General features: G+C 45.7%; 1 pseudogene; it reads right to left on the bottom strand.

Moving 5' to 3' along the window:
• LOC119458315 (N-acetylated-alpha-linked acidic dipeptidase 2-like) overlaps window positions 1–17,048 on the bottom strand; it is a 49,796-nt pseudogene extending 32,748 nt beyond the window's left edge.
• Window positions 17,049–17,969: the final 921 nt, after the last annotated feature.

The raw sequence follows: 17,969 nt of genomic DNA, 5'->3' as shown, positions 1-17,969 counted from the left end.
ATTTATTCACAGAATGCACAGTTTTTGTATCGGGAGCAATTGGAATTTCGCCTGTATTTGTACACGATGAAATCGACTAAAGAAAAATGAAGCCTCAGAACTACTAGGTCTACCAAAGTACGACTACGGCTACGACTGGACGAGACCATTTGCATTCTTTGCATTGTTCTGAAAAACGTGACTCTGTTTGCCTTTGAAATTTATTATCCGCGCTTATACAGGAGTGCCATCCGAAAATAATTATTCGAAGCTTTGTCAATACACATAAGGGGTACAGCTACTACATTAGTACGGGTATTTCACCTGGTAGCTATGCACGTGCTAGCTAAGGTGCGCCGCTCAGCTTGCACGCGCAAGGCTGACACGAAGCGACGTAGGTAGTAGTAACGGTAGTGCAGTAGCGGAAGGCTAAAACCATCTAACAACATCTTATGTAGCGAACTACAGAGGAAGTAAATAATGAGAAATACGAATCACGCTGTGTCCACGAACAACTTCTGTTTAAAAATACCACAATATCTGGAACGCGAATCGATGGTGCTGTCATCTCATGACACTCAGTTCAACCGGCCTCCGAGGTCTCCGAGGCTGCGGGTCAACTTGTTGAACTTGTTGAATTTAGTTGAACCACGGATCGAAGCCTGCGGTAGAGCTAAAGCACACACAACAAAATTTCCAACGACCATGTTCCTGTTTAACTGATCGGTAGGTGCTGCAACCATCATTGACGTGTTCCAACTCTTATTTTCCCCTTTCGATGAAGACGTCCGCACAGCACAAAAATGTTCCTAGGGCGGTGTGATTGAACACAGTGTCACGAAATATCGATAACAGCAGTGCGGTCATCCGGGTGTTGTCGGTATTCCGCAAACGGGAATAGAACTCGGACGGGCTTAAAACGTTCTATTATACAAAGTGGAAACTGCAGATTAGCAGACACGCGTACAGCTTCTGACATCGCAGTATTAAAAGAAACACAACAGTTGGTAGCCCCACTGTATTCGCCATTTCAGTTGCATGATGCCGCATATAATTTGTTCTACTATCCGCGAGCACGGTACACGAAACAGTGATCACAGGAACGGGGTATTGCTTACCTTGTTTCCGCGAAAGACGCGACCAAAGCGGATGACAACGATCTTTCCGGTGACATTGATGCCGGTCTCACGGAGGTAAGCGAAGTCTCCCGGTCGCCCATAGTTGGCGTAAACTACCTCCGCCTGTGCGGAAAGAGTTTAGAAAAAAAAAAGTTACGCAACAGCTCGGCAGTGATTTTAAATAGAATGCTAACGCTAAGACAAAAAAAAGTGCGCATTTACTGTCATCCGGAGAAGACTAGATTTTCGAAAACAGCAAAAAATAAAAGGACATCATTTGTCTCGACGTATTTAGAAAAGGAAGAAGGTACCAGAAGCTTTACCAGAAGTTATAATTTTTCGGAGTTGGAGATCTATGCGTTATCCTACGGGAAATAGTTGACCACATATACTGGTGAAGATACCTTAAATGTTTACAAAAGTACCTATGACCAGGCCTCTACTTCACGGGGCTTTATTTTAGAGATGCAAGCTTAAGAATTCTTCTTAAAAAGCTTAAAAAAAGCGCTCCGGAACTTTAGAGAGAGCATGTTTTCCGCACACAAAAAGCGTACTCCGCCATGTATTCGGTTTGTCGATCTGGAGCAACATACGAGAGCGAGCGCTCTAATTTCTCAAATTCAAAAATGCCAGCTTAAGACGACACAGAAATTTGGGTGGTTCTGTGTAAACGCATCTCGTAAAAAAAAAAAAAAAAAAAAAAAAAACGCGATAACGAAGCCCTATCGCTTCTTCTATTATTGCTCTTCCCACTTTGAGCTGTTTTACAAGTGCGAAATGAACTGCTCCACGCCGGATTGTAGCGGTAGTTTCTGCGCACGTGGAAGAGGTATCGAGAGTTCGCAGAGTAGATGAGAGGCTGCAAAGCGTTATGTCACAAGGACGCCGACGCGCTGCCCTCACAGTCTCTGCATGCAGGAAAAAAAAATTATTCATGAAGCTCTAAGTGCCGTAAATTATCCGAAATGTAAAATTTCACATAAGCGGCCAATTTTTGGAAAGTTAAGTGTCGAATACTACCTAATGCGATTCACAGCAGCCGCCGCCGACAGACCTCCCAGACGAGCAGCGCACGGGCATTTTTGCCAACCATGCTTGTGGACGGCGCGCGCTACTGTGGCGCCATCTCGTTGTCGCGTCGCCGCGCTACGCTTTCTTGTCACGCTTACGCCATACCCTCCTCCGCTTTCCGCCTCATGGTTCCGCTGCACCCTCCTTTCCGCGTTCCTCCTCGCGCCTCTTCACTCTAGCCGCTTTTTTTTCATCCCCCGCTGCGCTCAGCGTTCGCTCTCATCTTTCACTCTCATCTTTCGCTCTCATCTTTCGCTCTCATCTTTCGCTGTGCTCGTTCGCTCGGTTACAAGTGACGACGCCAACCGCGAGACTCTCCGCAAGAAGGGGCGCATAAGAGCTGCGCTCTAAAAGTATTGTTGGAAGCACAGAAAATGAGTAGTGGTATCAACGTGGTTTTCTGCTCGTCTTGCGTACACTATACTGTATCATTTCGATTACAAACATGCTGCGCATCTATACGTTTCTTTGATTATGAACTTCATCACACGTGAAGTTTAGTGTGTCTATTTCTGCCATATGTATGTAGTGTGCTTTAAACGCTAATGGAGCCCACAATCAGCACAAAAGCGGTAATCATGCATCAAAACATGACCAGAATAAATGCAGGTTGACGCTTTTATAAACGTATAATATCAGACTTCGGAGCTTTGGCAGATCGGAAATGGCTCGAAGTATCCTCACTGAAGTTTCCTGCTAAACTGGTGTGCCTCGAAGGCCCGGCAAGTGAAAGTGTGCTACCACGGTACAAGTTGATGATCCTAAACGACCAGTGGAACATGTGAATCCACTCGCTTTACGAATCACTCGCCTATGATCGAAGAAGCTTGCTGAGTGCGGACCATATAATTTGCGCTGCGAAGTGAAATGGCGTAGCGAACAAACTGATTTTCTTGAGCATCGAATAGATGTAAGGAAAAGAAAACAAGTGATTAGCACGGCTGGAGGATCTGTGGGCTCAATGTACTCATAATTTGTAACATTCATAACGGCGGTCACCTTTAAAACCAACGAAGGCTCAACGAATAGCGAGGTTTCTTGATCAATGCGCACCTGTCCTTATAGGACAAGCTGCCACCACCTGGGGAGCACGGCAGCTGTGCACCCCATATTTCACTTCAAGACCGCACCACATTTAACGCATATTTTATGGTAATGCCAATGAACTTTTGATTCAACGACGGTTATAGCTTAAAAATGTTTGGCCTGTTAGCGTCGTCCATCCATTTTTGTTCTCTCATTGCTTGACTCTGAATCACTGCTGCTAAGCTAAAGCTGATGAAAGTTCGTATGTATCTGAGTAGCAGCTCGCATGTTTTTTTGCGTGAAAAAATACATGCAGGAAATACTGTACACACGCATATATGCAACGTCGCAAAGATACGGGTGCATAAACCGCAAATTTTGATACTAAGACGGCGAGCTCCGATTTCCAGACGGCTCGTGCTTACCACAACAGGTGTACTGCCAGTACTGGCAGAATATGCTAGGTAGGGCTCTACGGAGCCAGTCTTCTGCCTGGTAACCGAATAGACGACCTTTCCCTCAGTGTCAATGATGGATATCTGAAAAGAAACAAATTATTAGCACTTCGCTCATTCTAACAGAACCAACGAGAAAATTTTATCGTAAGAGGGTAAACCTACATCCAGTCGCTGCTTAGATGCTATAGGAATAATCGCTCGAAGTAATTTCTCATGTTAGAAAGTGTTGGAAAATAGTACAAAGCAAAATGGAACACAAGTCTTTTTGAACAAAACGAGCTTAAACCGCGATATCTGAGTCAGCAATAGGAAATTTAAAAAAGTAAAAAATGGCCAATCAACGTGCGACGCTGCTTTGTAAGGATGAGGATTCCTTAAATTGTATTGCTTTAGATCATTATGTTTTCACTAAGCATAGAGCTACGATGCCATTTGTCTTCTCTTGCTTTATTATGTGCGAAAATGATGCTATATGTACTATTAATATGTTATTGCGATAGCAATTATATGGACACTCAAAAGCAGATTTCTGCCGTCGGCGTCGCCGTCGCCGTCGCCGTGAGGTTCCGTATGACGTCAATGGAGATGAAATCGTCGCCGCGCGCCGCCGAACGCTGTATGTGCGAGTGAAAGGGTGCGAGGGGCGCGCATTTTCACGGTGAGTGAACGCACGGCGGAGAACAAACGCGCGTTCTGCGCCGTGCTCCCTTAAGGGCTGCAGAAGTAGGCGTCTCTTTCCTCCTTTACAATCACCATATATGTAGAGCAAACGCGCCTTCTTCCGACGCGCGAGAGGCCGTGGGGGAGGGGGGGGGAGGGGGAGGGAAGGAAGGCGACGTTTAGCTGCGGCACCAAGTGCCTATTTATATCAGAGGCTCCGGCAACAGTCACCAACGCCGCATGCATTTTGAGCGAACGCGGGCAAAACGCCGACGGCGTCGACAACAGTTCTGCGCGTTGCCGGTGCTGCTGCATGTCCAAGTTTATACAGCTGATAAAGCTAATATCATTACTCCGTATAGCTCTCTAAAAATTTGCTATCGCAATTGATGCTTCGCCTTTCAGGTGAAACTGCGACAACTTTTTTCGTATTAGTGTATAATAATTATTTGTTTTCGCTTGTGAATTTATCCTGCTGCTTTATTTATTCACTTTTGCTTGTATAATTATTCGCTTTTTGCTTGTATATTAACCCTGTCATTGCTCCTACAGGGTGGACGGCGCTTAGTCAAGCTGCAGTATCCGCAGCTTTTTCGCCGTCTCCACCTTTTTCACCGATGTTTTTGTTCTGGTGAAAATGAACAATAAACAATGACTGACTGACAATTTCGAACCTGCAGCATGCGCAACGCAGTCTCTTCGGACAGCATTTCATGAATGAAGGTCAGAGAGGCAAATTTTTGCAGATGACATTGTGTTTGCAATCCGTGTGCAGAAATCGTGGACGGTATAAAATAATAAAGTGGGATCGAACGACTAGGCCATGTTAATTTTATTCGAACCGGGTTTTTCCGGATTCCACAGAGGTACGTCGCATTTCAGAGGTACAACGCATCTACCTCAACTACGACATCGCTTCATTAACATTTACCAATATATTATTTACAATTGCTATAGTGGTTTAATGCGGGGTCTATTAGGTCGAATCTACCAGTTTTAAACGCTATATTTCGCGCTGCTTACTGAATTTCAATATACGTGTTTTGCGGATTTTTGGGCTCGTACCCAAAATCCGTTGCCCTTGGAATTGTTTCACAAAATTTTGACGATTTCGTGCACATTATAAGATAATTGAGGACGTTGCAAGAAGTTCTGCACAAAATGTTGCGCCCCGAATTATTTGAAATTTTGCATAATTTCTTTTACACAAGCAGATTGCATAGAAACGGTTAGACTGCAGGGTTAATAGGACCGCACCTGTCGCTTCACATGCACATCAATGTGCAGATAGCAGTCAGCTCCGAGTTGTAGCTCGCTTTAAATGAAATTGAGGATGGCCGAGGATGCTGTATGTTGAGCTTGGCAAGAAACGACCTTAGTTCGTAGAGCGCGCTTTCTCTGTCACTAAATTGCACGCCCACCGCTGTGCCTTGGCTAGGGTGTCTCGGCAAGGAAAACCGGTTATCGAGGCTCCCGAGCCTTGACTGAGTGAGCATAAGGTTGACTCATTACCGTCATCAATCGTGCGCTACACGCTCGAAGCTCTTGCTTATTCAAGGCCTCTGTAAGGGTTAATGACCCGTCAAATATTTACGTGGAGAATACGAGTCTGATCCATATACCTGGCTGTGTCGATCCGGGTCCGGATGAGAGAAGTACGCCTTGTAAGGCGTCAGGTGCACGTCTTCGAGCCCGTGAGTTTCCCACATCTTCGCTACGTATTCGGCCGAAGTGCGGTCGCCTTCGGTGCCGCCCAGCTTTGGCATTTCGACGAATGTCCTGCGAGCGCAGAACATCACAGTCTCGTACTTTGTGTGTGGAAGAAGGCGGCCGGGAGAATGAAGCGGGGCAAGAACGCTCAAAATAAGTGAACTACAGAAACGTCGAACGCGTGCTTCTTTTTACCTGTGCTGCATCGCACAGCAGGGTGTTGAAATTGACAATAAAGAAGAACACCAAATCTGTTTTGACAGGTTCTTTTGTGCAGTTCAATATATATATATATATATATATATATATATATATTCATTTGGTGGAGAAAGAGGATAAAAATGCAGGCAAAGAAACTACGCTCTTCTTTAATCTCGCGCTCAAACCTCAATGCTCTTTCTTTTCTGTTGTCTGTTTTAGCACACGAAATGTTTTCAATACTCTTTTGGAATACCATATCGCCCAGTTTTAGCAATAAAAATTATCTAGTCCCGAGGAGATGCCGTCAAAATCCATGACTTGACGGCGAGCTAGTGCAGGAAATCCGAGACGGCGACGCCATCTGTCTTGTTTTTTGCTTCTTTTCTCACTTACTCAAGCGTTCTCTCACGGCAAGTGCTGGCGTTTTGTTATTGCAGAACAGCCCTTTGGCAAACAACGTGACTCAATATTTGTCTTTGGTGTCTCTTTAAAGCTATGCGGGCTGACATCATTCTGGTCAGTGTTCAAGATCCTTCGAGAATTCGAAGCCAGTCAATCGGGGTGGAAAAAAAAAGCTGCAGGAACAATGACGCTGTGTTGGTATAAACAAATAAATGGCAAACTCCTTATCATCCGAAGAACACAGAGGGCATTTTCTGTGGTTTATGGTGATATGAGTCGGGCAGGCGCTAAGCATATCGTCATTTCAAAGACCGAAATGACGATCTGCTGAGTACAGGGAACGAACAAACTTGCAGTGCTTCAGCGGGACTCGCACTCAAGTATATCAAATACGAATGTCATATCCTTAACCGTCAGACACTTTGACCGATGAAAATCGTGCTAAAAATGCTATAACTGCTGGTGTGTCAAATTAATGAAACTGCCGACAGTGCCTTATCAAGCCTAATGAATATTTGAAGGAAGAGCGAATGGGTGCGTGCAAATGTTTGCAAAAACACAATATATTTTCAACAGGTACAACGAAAAGTTTACTGCCAGAAAACTAGAAAGAAAAAGTCCACTGTCTTGCAAAACTTAAAGAAAGGACGAAGGACGAAAGAAGCGCTGGCATAATCTACAACCATCAAATTCTTGACCTATACTCCATTGTGGGTGGCTCGCCATGTTTAAAGATCATCATTAACATCATCAGAGTTCCTACCATTGCGTTTCATACGAAAACGCAGGGACAACACTGACACTATAGTGTCTGCATGTGCCATCGGTATGGATGTTCATCCAGCACGGAAATAATTACCAGTGAATGAATTTGCCTGAACTTTGTCTTGTGGCTCCAAACGAGCTCGTGGATGCTTATAATTTGTTTCTGGAACTCAAATATCACAGAAAAATATTTTGATGTCGCTAAGCTTCTCGTGACTACAATTTCATCGTTTTTAGAATATAACAAAAAAAAGATCATTCGGAGCATAAACATTATTACGCAGTGTGGTCGTTAATAACAACCACAACACAAATTTAGCAACTCGCCTACTCAAAAGTCGTGACTCATTCATGCACGGGACATTATGCAATGGTATAAATGATTGTTAGTGTAAATCGTCTAGGTGTTCTAAATAACTGGTGTACGACTATGGATTCTAAACCAATGAACCAGAAAAAATACATAAAATGAGCTGCAACGTTTCAACGAATATATGATATGTTTTATAAAAATCCATGCGGCCTAAGCATTCTCTTGAATAAGTGGTCCTAATGACAATTAATGGCCTCATTGTTCATTAAAACAGGCATTAAAATTGACTCAGGCCATTCTTTCTTTCTTTTGAAAGCAACCGATCCGATTAATGATGAAGAGACTAAATGTTGAAAATTTAATTACCGTAGCTCATTCAGAAAGCCAATCTTGTAGCACGTTCCACATATTGTCATATGAAGCAGCGAAGGTCACACTTAGTGCGAGAGAAACTAGGTCGACTCACCGCAACATGGCTTCGTAGTCGTACTTGTTGAGAAATGCCATGACGTCATCTTCAACAGTTCTAACCTGGCCGACCGTTTCTGCTTCTGCCATCCCATGTTGGCCTGACTTGGAATTGCTGCCACCACGCATGGCGAAGTGGCCCAGCAGGACACCACAGATGACACCGAGGACGGAAATGGCCAAGCCGGAAGCGCAGCAATATTTTCGGCTGACCATGGAGCCAAACCGAAAGTCATCCGGGTAGCCGGAGCTCATCTGAAGAGACCTCATTTCTGTGCCGGCCTCGGCGTTCCTGGACAGAGATGAGATCACAAGAGTGTTTAAAATTATGGCAGAAGCCATCGAAGACGAGTGTCAAAGTCAGGGATAGCTTCCTTGCCTAACCTGCTGCATACTCCTATGCCATCCGTGAATCACGAAACCTCATGGGCACTTCAGCAGACGCACGAAGTGGTAATCTTGCTGCACACCATAATTCCGAATTATGTCCCGACACAGTACATCTCGTTATAATCACTGCGCCCCAGGGGAAATTCCGTAGCAATTGCCACTATCCACAGTATCCTACCTTGAACTTCGTTGCCGTTGCAATCCTACAAGCGACCGCGCTCGACGAGAGGTATCTTTTGCGGATGGGGTGCTATCGCTATAACATACCGGGTGTTCAAAATTAGGCTTTACGGAATTTTTCAAAATCGACTGTGGCAGGAGCATAATTCTTATCGTTGAGCTGGGTTATTCAAAGAGGCGGACACTAAATAACGAGAAATCGAAACACATATTCAACTAATTAACAAAAATTGACTAATGAACTTCTTAGTTAATTACTTTACGGCACACACTGCAATTTGCGAATTGTAGCCGGCGAGTTTGCAAGACGCATCCACTTGAAATGAATTTCCAGCACTGCTAAGCCCGTGGCAGCGGGATCAAATCCCGGCCCCAGCGGCCGCTCTGATGGGGTCAAAATGCAAAAACGCTCGTATATCGTGCATTGGGCGCACGCTAAACCCCAGGTGGTCAAAATGAATCCGGAGTCCCCCACTACGGCGTGACTCATAATCATATCGTGGTTTTGGCACGCAAAACCACAGGACACAATTTTATTTTTACTCAATAATTTGTGAGTAGGACTTCACTTGCAAAAATGTTTGTAAGCACTCTAACAACTTCAAGTAAGCATTAAACACATATATCGCAATTTGTCAGCTTTGCGTGCTGTACAACAGATGCAGTTTAGAGTGGTGCAGAGTTAAGGATTCGCAAACACTGGGCTTCCATTATTACTTTAAGCTTCATGATATTCAAAAATATTTGTGAACAATTCGAGACTCTAAATCTAACATATTGCTTGTTATAATCGGTAGAACTCTACTTTCATTATGAAGTGCAAAGAGCTTCAATATAATCGGTTGAGTGTTTGTCTAATGAGAGAATAGATGTGTTTTATTTGTATTTGATTGCAGAAACGGGAGTTTGCTCCGAGACAACGCTTTCTCATAAAGCTACATAAATGTACACTATGAAGCTGTGGTCCTTTCCTTCCTGAAGTAGTAGTATTTACTTTTTTGAATAGAAAGATGGGGTCGTGCGCCCCATCTGCCAGCCAGCGTGGAAGCGGAATAGCAAGAAACCGCCGTGGAATATTTCCTCCACATGTTAACATGCTAACAGATTCAGATCACCTTGGAGTGAATAAAAGGTTGTGTGGTCAAGGGAGTGATTTGACATGGCTTAACTGAGCGCCAACATTGGTGAATATGAACTTAGAGCTGCAATGCATATATGGAGAAGCAGCTCACAGACGCCATTTGGTGATACCGAGATGATTTCTAAAGTGGTTGCATTTACGCTGTGAAACTTGCACTGTGCATTGCATTGCACTGTGCACTGTGCATTGCACTGTGAAACTTCACAGAGTGAAACTAAAAAGCAGTCGTACATAAAGCGTACGTGGAGCCGAATTAACGTATATTACTTGGTGTTATCAATCGTAATTCTTCGCTGTCATTTGGTTATGAAATGTAATGCGGTAAAGAAGATGGCAAGGCACCTAAGCAGGCATGCCGGGGTCGCGAAACTGAAGACACGGGAAGAGGTGTCCAAAAGATGCTGCTTCTCAACATGACGCGAGAGCTGCCCCACAACATTCTTCCGAACGATAAGACGAAGTTTACCGAAATTTTGTCACTTTTGCTCACGTCTCAGTGCACGCGGTTGCAACCGAAATCAAGCGCCACCGAGAACAGTATGTATAACTGGACCGAATGTGTGTTCTAGCTTGTGCTTATTCAACTTATTCACTTCAAGCGACGCGTGGAGCGATCAATCGCTATTACGCGGGCTACGTAGGACTTCTCCTAGAGTGGTAATTGCTCGCTTCAAAGATATCCCTTTCTACACTTTGTTTTTTAGCTCTCACCTCGTGTTTCTCAAATGCAAATGACGCTTATGCTTAGTGTTGCGTCTCGCAATTGCGCTGCGGCTAAGGTGAACCCCTTTCTGGCCAACTCTCCTGGCACACTTTCCTTACTCGAACCTCGGCAATCACCTTCGCAATGTTCTTGACCGGCCAAGTGTTTACGAACCTTATCTGCTACAAGCACACTTTGCGCCAACGACGGCAGGCGCGTTTCTGTTAAGCCCGATTATCGTAGGACCTTATCTAAATGGAGCGGCACTACTCGTGTAATTTGGCACAACTGTGACGTTTAGCGATGCTGGCGCACATTTGGGTCCATGTTAGAGAATCCCAGGTGGTAAAAACGTGCTAAAACAACAATCTGATATCAGTGTGTAGTTTTAGCACGGGGACACTCCAGAACTTAATTTAATACTTGTGGTGACGGCCGCTGAAGTGCTTCAGCCGCGTGGCAATACGTCAGGTGTTGATTCGGTCGTGCCTGCAGAAATAGTGCCCCGCTCGCGACATGTGGACGACCAAAATCACGACGCATGAGTTCCAAAGACCTGTTCAAACCCTTCTGCAGTTTTCCTGCATAGCAGCGTTCAATCTATGCCCCGCCCGAATCACGAACCGGGCTTTCGATTTGGCCCTAGACTATGTGTGCAATGTAAGAGCGGGTGAAACGTACGAGCGTACTTGGCGTGGTGGCTCAGTGTCTATGGCGTTCTGCTGCTGACCACAAGGTCACGGGTTCGGTGACCGCCCGCGGCGGCCGCATTTCGACGGAGGCAGAATGCAGAAACGTTCGTGTAATTAGATTTAGGCGCGCGTTAAAGAAGTGCGCGTGGTGAAACCTGCAAGGCAGGTTGACATTGCGATTGCTCGTGAAATACAATAGTACGCTTTCGTACATGTCAATAATACCTCTGTGGCTGAGCGTTTACATCTTTGGTTTGCTGCGATACTACATTCGTTGCTACAGTGTACTGCTAAGTCAGCAATAGATAATACCTTATACAACGCTGAAGCAAAAGTTTAGCTTATAATGGGAGCTCCCGCGCGTAATCAACTTGCCTTTTGTTTCCGTCGCGCTACATGTAGGTGTGAATATCGCCGACACCTGAAGTTAACTGGGTTTGTTCTGTGGCGTTTTACTGCACCTCTGCCCCACCCATGCGCCAGAACGCCGGTACACAGGTCGGTGCTCGAACCGATTTAAAGTGTAACACAGATCGAGCACCGCGTTGCGGTGTTACTGGCATTGTACAGTCGAACCCGCATATATCGAACCCGCATATAACGAATTATTGTGTGTAACGAACAGCAGCACATTCCCTTGAAATTTTTGTATAACATTTTTATTTTCTATATAAAATTGTATCTATATCGAACATTTTCATGATTCCCTTGAGATTCGGTATATCCGGGTCCGACTGTGGGCGTCTTATTATTTTTTTTAATAACCCCTGTGCCGCAGACTGAGCACTCGAGCTGAAGTAAAACGTAAGGGGACCTACAGTGTTTTTAAAGATGGCGTATATGGGTTAAAATAGCATAAATACAGTGATTTATTTAGTTTTTTTTTTCATTTTGTTATGTTTCACACCGAGGACATGCAAAAACCGCCCTGCTCTGTTTTGCAGTTTGGCGACATTCCGTTAATTCGCTGCCGCACTAGCAAAGAGAATCGACGCACATGTCGACGCAAAGCTGCCCGTGCCTTTAGATTTTATTCATTCCATCTTTTTCCTCCTCCGCTGCTATTTCGGTCACCGCTGAAAACAGGCGATCGGACGAAACCGGCTTCTGTCGCGGATGCAGCCAGCCACTGCGACGACGTCTGGGAAATTCAGCGCAGACAAGAAGGCGACACACACGGGCGCTGTGCCTCGGCAGCAGTTGTATTTCGCCTCCTTGTCTGCATTGCCACTCGCTTCATATGCCACTGCTGTCAGACGTTCACGATAATCCAAAACAACCTAGCCCCAATCATTAAGTCATAACTTCGATTTTCGACTTGCAGCTGTTTTTTAAAATAAAATAATATACCGGTTGTTTTTTTTTAAGCTACACAAAATTCAAGTAGATCACCAGTGCTAGATGTAGCACAGTTGAAGTCCTTGAGCTGGATTACACGAAGAGGCGAATATTGCTTGCACAAAAGATTAAAACTCATAAGTGACGATTAACACGTTTTCACCGATTAAGCTTAAACAAATTAAATTCTTGGTTCTAACGCGCCTGGAGAAAGATATGATTACGAGACACGCCGTAGTGGAGTTCTTCAGATTTATTTTTCCTATCTGTGGTTCATAAACGTACACCCAATGCTCGGTACACGGGCATTTCCGCATTTCGCTTATATAAAAATACGGTCACTGCGGCCGCGTTTTCATAGGGACGAAATGCGAGAACGCCTGTTTACCGCGCATTGGGTGCACGTTTAAGAACCCCAGATGGGCAAAATGAATCCGAAGAACCCCACTACGGCGTGCCTCGCAATCATTTCGTAGTGTCGGCACGTAAAAACCTACAATGCAATTTAATTTACTGAACATATCGTATCTTCCTCAGTAATCAAGTGGATGCGCTTTGCTAAGTCACCGGCTACGTTTTGTGAATAAAAATATGCGCCGTATAGTAATTAGTTAAACACTTCATTAGTTCAAAATAATAATTAGTTCGTTATGCATTTTGATTTCACGTGCAAGTAATGTACCCCTCTTTCAGTAATCCAGCTCAAGAACTATTGTTCAGCTACCTGGCACAAGCTATTAAAATTTCTTTGGCAGCCTTCGTAAAAACAGTAGCTATATTGTCATGGTTTTCTAAACAATTAAAATTTTCTGAAGGTTCTGAGTAGACGAATTTTCAGGATATTCTATAGAAATTCTGACTTTCTATAGAAATCACTCTCGTTTTCAGGAAAGCGTAAATAATTTCACCAAGCGAACACCGGAGTCGGCGACACATCATTCGCTGTTAAAAAATATGCACCAGAAATTCAAAACGTGAGCGTTCGGCTCTGTACTCGAACGCTTCTTTCTTGCTTGTCATCTCGCCACAGTTTTTATGACGTGGACGAATGAGCGCACGGAAAAGTGAGAACTGGTGTTCCGGGTTCGTAGCTGCCAATAAAACCCAAGTCAGACGGCGAAATTCAGTGACACTTCAAGCGCGTGCACTTTGCCTCACTCAGTGTCACTTTGGCGGCGTGGATCTAGACGGCTAACCGAAGTGTCATTCGGGATTGATGACAATGTCCATCTATGAAGTCATAAGGCTTGATATGATTCTCAGCATCTTGAGCTTTAAAAATGATGTAGTGTTTTATTATAAAAAAAACCTAATTACAAGGTCCTTCGAAATACTATAAACTCGTTAACATGTCTACTTGTTTTCAACCAATATAAGGAACGAACATATCCAAATACAGACAGTTAAAATGGCGGGATTTCTGTAAGACAACCTGGCTGGGGCGGAAAATGAACGTTTCAAGCTTGTTTTAGCTTCACTAATTTGGCGGGGACGCTCAAAACATTTGAAATCACGAGAAAGTGGTCTTAATTAAGGTTAGCGCCGACTCTGCATTGAGTTTTCTTTTAGTTATTCTTGAAGCAGTGCTATCGAGGCTACACACTTGAGCGCAACGCAAGTGTCACTAAACCTTTTCGTGTGACAGCCTGTGAGTGACCCTTAACTTTGAAGTTCACTTGTTCAAAAGGACGAGATGTCTGTACACGACGCCTATACGTATAAGAGACGAACGTTCACTTTCCGGCTGTTGGCTTGATGCACGTCTCAAGCAGATAAACACCACTGCAGTGGTTATATTCGGCAGCTTAAACGTTTCTTTTGTTGTTACGTTACTTTGTAATCCTGCCCATCAGCGATACTCGAGGGAGTGCCGACGCGCTTATCTTCTTACAAGTTGATAAATAAGCCTGCAAGCAGGAGCCCGTGCTCGAGTGGTGTGCGATGAGAACCTAGACTGGTGAGAGAACATGAAAAAGCAGAGCGACAGATGCCGCAGTTTTATTCTGTGACGTTGGGAGGGAATAAATACGTGAAATTATAGCATCAGTATACGAGGTGTCGGCATATCGGTTACAGCAACGGTATAGCAGTACGTCACCAGTAATGCCACCAGCACTGCGGAATAATGAAAGGCCGATAAGTGCCGATTAGAAGATCAATGCCCTTCGCTACAGTTTTTGACGCTAAGCACGGAATTTCTGATAAATGGATGTGCCTTCCTCACTCGTCGAATTCATTTGCACATATGCAACATGTACCCTCAAGAGAATAATTACAAATAATTAACCACTGAGTAACCAGGAGCCTACTGCAATTTATCGCGCAAGAACTGTCAGCCTCCAAGTAATCCGGCTGATTTGACTGCAGAATTAGGCGATTTTTATTCTACTAAGCAATTAGAATCTTGTATGCAAGTAGGAATGTCACAATTTTTATTCTAAATCTGTCAACAGAGAGCCATACATGCAAATTAAACTTTTGTAGTGCGGCACTTGATTACGATTCTACTTAGGATTCTCATTGACTTTCTTAGTTTTGCTTCGGCAAAGGGGGAGTGGTGATTTCATAAAAAAGTATTACGTAACTAAGCAGCCTTTACCGGCGGAGTGCAAAGAATGGGCGGAGACAAACATTGTGCGGGAACAGCGAGCGCGTGTCTACTGCATTCTAGCGACGTCTTACGAAGAAATTAACTGGTATTGCGCACACTGAAAAATAATTTACACTCTCAAAAGTGAACAAAGGTGCAAATTATTTTACAGAGTACTGGTAGCCACACGAGCGTGAAAGAACGTGCATGCGCATTGCCATGTCTCGACCTTACGCACTGACTTCGTTAGAGAGCGCAAGATTGCAGTATGCCAATCAAGAAATCTGCTACGGCAAGCTCCCTCACAGGAGGCGTGGGACTCCGTACTAAAATCTACTAACGCTCAAACCCAAGCCGGGCTGGCGGACTGGGTGGCGAAGGTCGCGGCCAGCTGGACGTCACTCTAGCCCCCTCTGCCTGACCTCGGCTCCCCCCCTCCCCTTGTCTTCAATAAAGTTTATTTCCTCCTCCTTGCCGATCCCGTATCATTTTGTCCCGCTTGTAAATAGACCAGGTAAAAAAAAAGTCAGCAGTTGGTGCAGTTAAGTGACGGCCTAGCGATGAAAACTACGGAACAGGTGATGCTGTTCGCAAACATGCCGATAGGGATATTGCGATTAATAATTTATGATGTTTACTGGTAGTACTAAGTATAGCATTTGAGGGACGCTGTAGTAGGCTGCTCTGAATTATTTGGCCACGTGCTTTTAATGTCCACTGAAACAGAATGTTTCCTTTTTTCTTTCCAGCGAACCTTCACGCTCCCCCCCCCCCCCCCCCCCCCCTTCCGACTTTCTTCATTCATTTCACTTATATTCATCTACCAAAACCACAGTACACGAGCACGCTTACGCTCACTTCAGAGACATAGCTAAAGGTATATAGGTGAATGTTTGTAACTTGCAAACGATTGTTTCAATTAGTTATTTGAGAGCGGCTCGATTACGATGGCGACAAGTCAATCTTGAATAAGCGATTCAGTAATGCAAGTACCGTTCGTCCAGTGCGTCCTACTGTTGACGCTGTTTTCCCGCTGCTTGGGAAATGTTTAATGACCACCGCGGTCTAGTATTACAGGGTCTTTCAATTATAGAAAGACCCTGGTATTACTTTGCTTGTAATCGGAGTGCATTTAAAGCGTCGCTCAAAGTGCAAATGCCATCAGCACTGGCACCAGCGCCGCAGCAGACGCCATCGGGCTCCTGGAATACACAATGCGAGGACGCGAACGAACCTGTGCAGCCACTGCATTTCGTACGCGCCGAAGGCACGGGCAAAGTACTGTCCTCCTCTGCTACATGCGAATCCGATGAGGCCGCAAAGGCGCACCGGACTCAACAGACACACGCACATACACACATTCATACACGCACACCCAAGCCCGTACGGGAACGCAACTAACTCACCGAGGTCTTCGCCTGTAATGCAAGCGACGCTCGTCCATGCGGCGCTAGCGCAAAGAGCGCCGCACGAGGTTGAGCACGTGCACGCCAGCGGGGGGCGGGGTCAGTCACGTGACCACCAGCAGCCGCGGCATCGTCGAGCTGACGCCAGCAGCGCAAGTGAAACGAACGAAGGCACAGAGGCAAGAGAAGGGCGCGCGAAGTCAGCAGCGTGCGCCGCGGTACGGTTTGACCCAACTCCCCGGCGCTCGCGACCTCGTAAAAACGACGCGGCCTTTGTTTTTCCTTCTCGGCGCTTCCGACGCGCCGTGGTATCGGCTTGGCGGCGGCTGCATGCGGAGCGCGGGGCAGACGGAAGTGACGCGCCCGCAGAGACGGCGTTTGAATTGCTTGCCAGCTGCTTGCTGCTGTGGGTGATACGGCTCGCTGCAGCACGCCGGGACGTGTTGCCTCGGTTGTGTGCCGAGAAGGCAGCCAGCTGTTCTAGCGTGCTGGTCGAAGAAGGAGGTTTTCCCCAGAGACAAGAAGCCGAGTGGGCTGAGTGCAGCAGACAGAATCGGTGGCGCCATCTAACTGGGTAGGCGCGTAGTTGGCTGTCTGTTTGGTCGATGTTGCGGGAATTTAGTGGTAGATTCAACCCTATGTATAACCAATGATGGACCGAGATTCGACAATTAGGTAGCGACTAAGTGTCTATCATACGCCGTGCGATAGCGCTAAGAAGTAATTAGGCATGAGAGTTCGCGTGTACCGACAGAGTGTTTTGCACCACCGAAAAGTTTGCGGTCTATGGGCGTCTTGCACTGGAGTTTGAGGTATAGTAGCGGCGCCTGGTGGCGGCGAAAAACGTCATCTGGGTAGTACGAGCTTGGATAGTATTGAGCCCTGGCTGTGGCGAAGCACGTTTCTAGCCCGCGTTTTGCGTCGATTCGCACTTTTTTCTATCCTGTTTCGAGTGCGAAAAGGCTCGTCACTTCTCACAGACCATGGCGACCAGGCTGCGAGCTGGCCGCATCCTATAGTTTTACGAAAACGGACTCTCCGTGTGCCGTGGGACGTAATGCTGGAAGCAGAAGACATCGGCGACGCCGATCCGGAGAGACCTAGATCAGCCTGGAAAAAGCATCACCGTCGTTATTGCTGCGTCGTGGGCTGCCATGAACAAGACGCCTGAATCCCAACATCAGATTCTACCGTTTTCCTTCAAGGCCTCACGCTGCGGAGCGTCGGGCGCGCTGGATATCTGCAGTTCGTCGCGCTGGGTAAGCGAAATGGGAGACCGACATAGCAGCAGGCATGGCTGGTGATTCACAATCCGAGACCCGGCCACAGCGACAATTAACAATTCGACCGGTGCGAAG

Source organism: Dermacentor silvarum, chromosome 7 (assembly GCF_013339745.2).
Source record: "Dermacentor silvarum isolate Dsil-2018 chromosome 7, BIME_Dsil_1.4, whole genome shotgun sequence".
NCBI classification, from domain to species: Eukaryota; Metazoa; Arthropoda; class Arachnida; order Ixodida; family Ixodidae; genus Dermacentor; species Dermacentor silvarum.
This window is presented reverse-complemented; position numbering and strand designations above follow the sequence as displayed.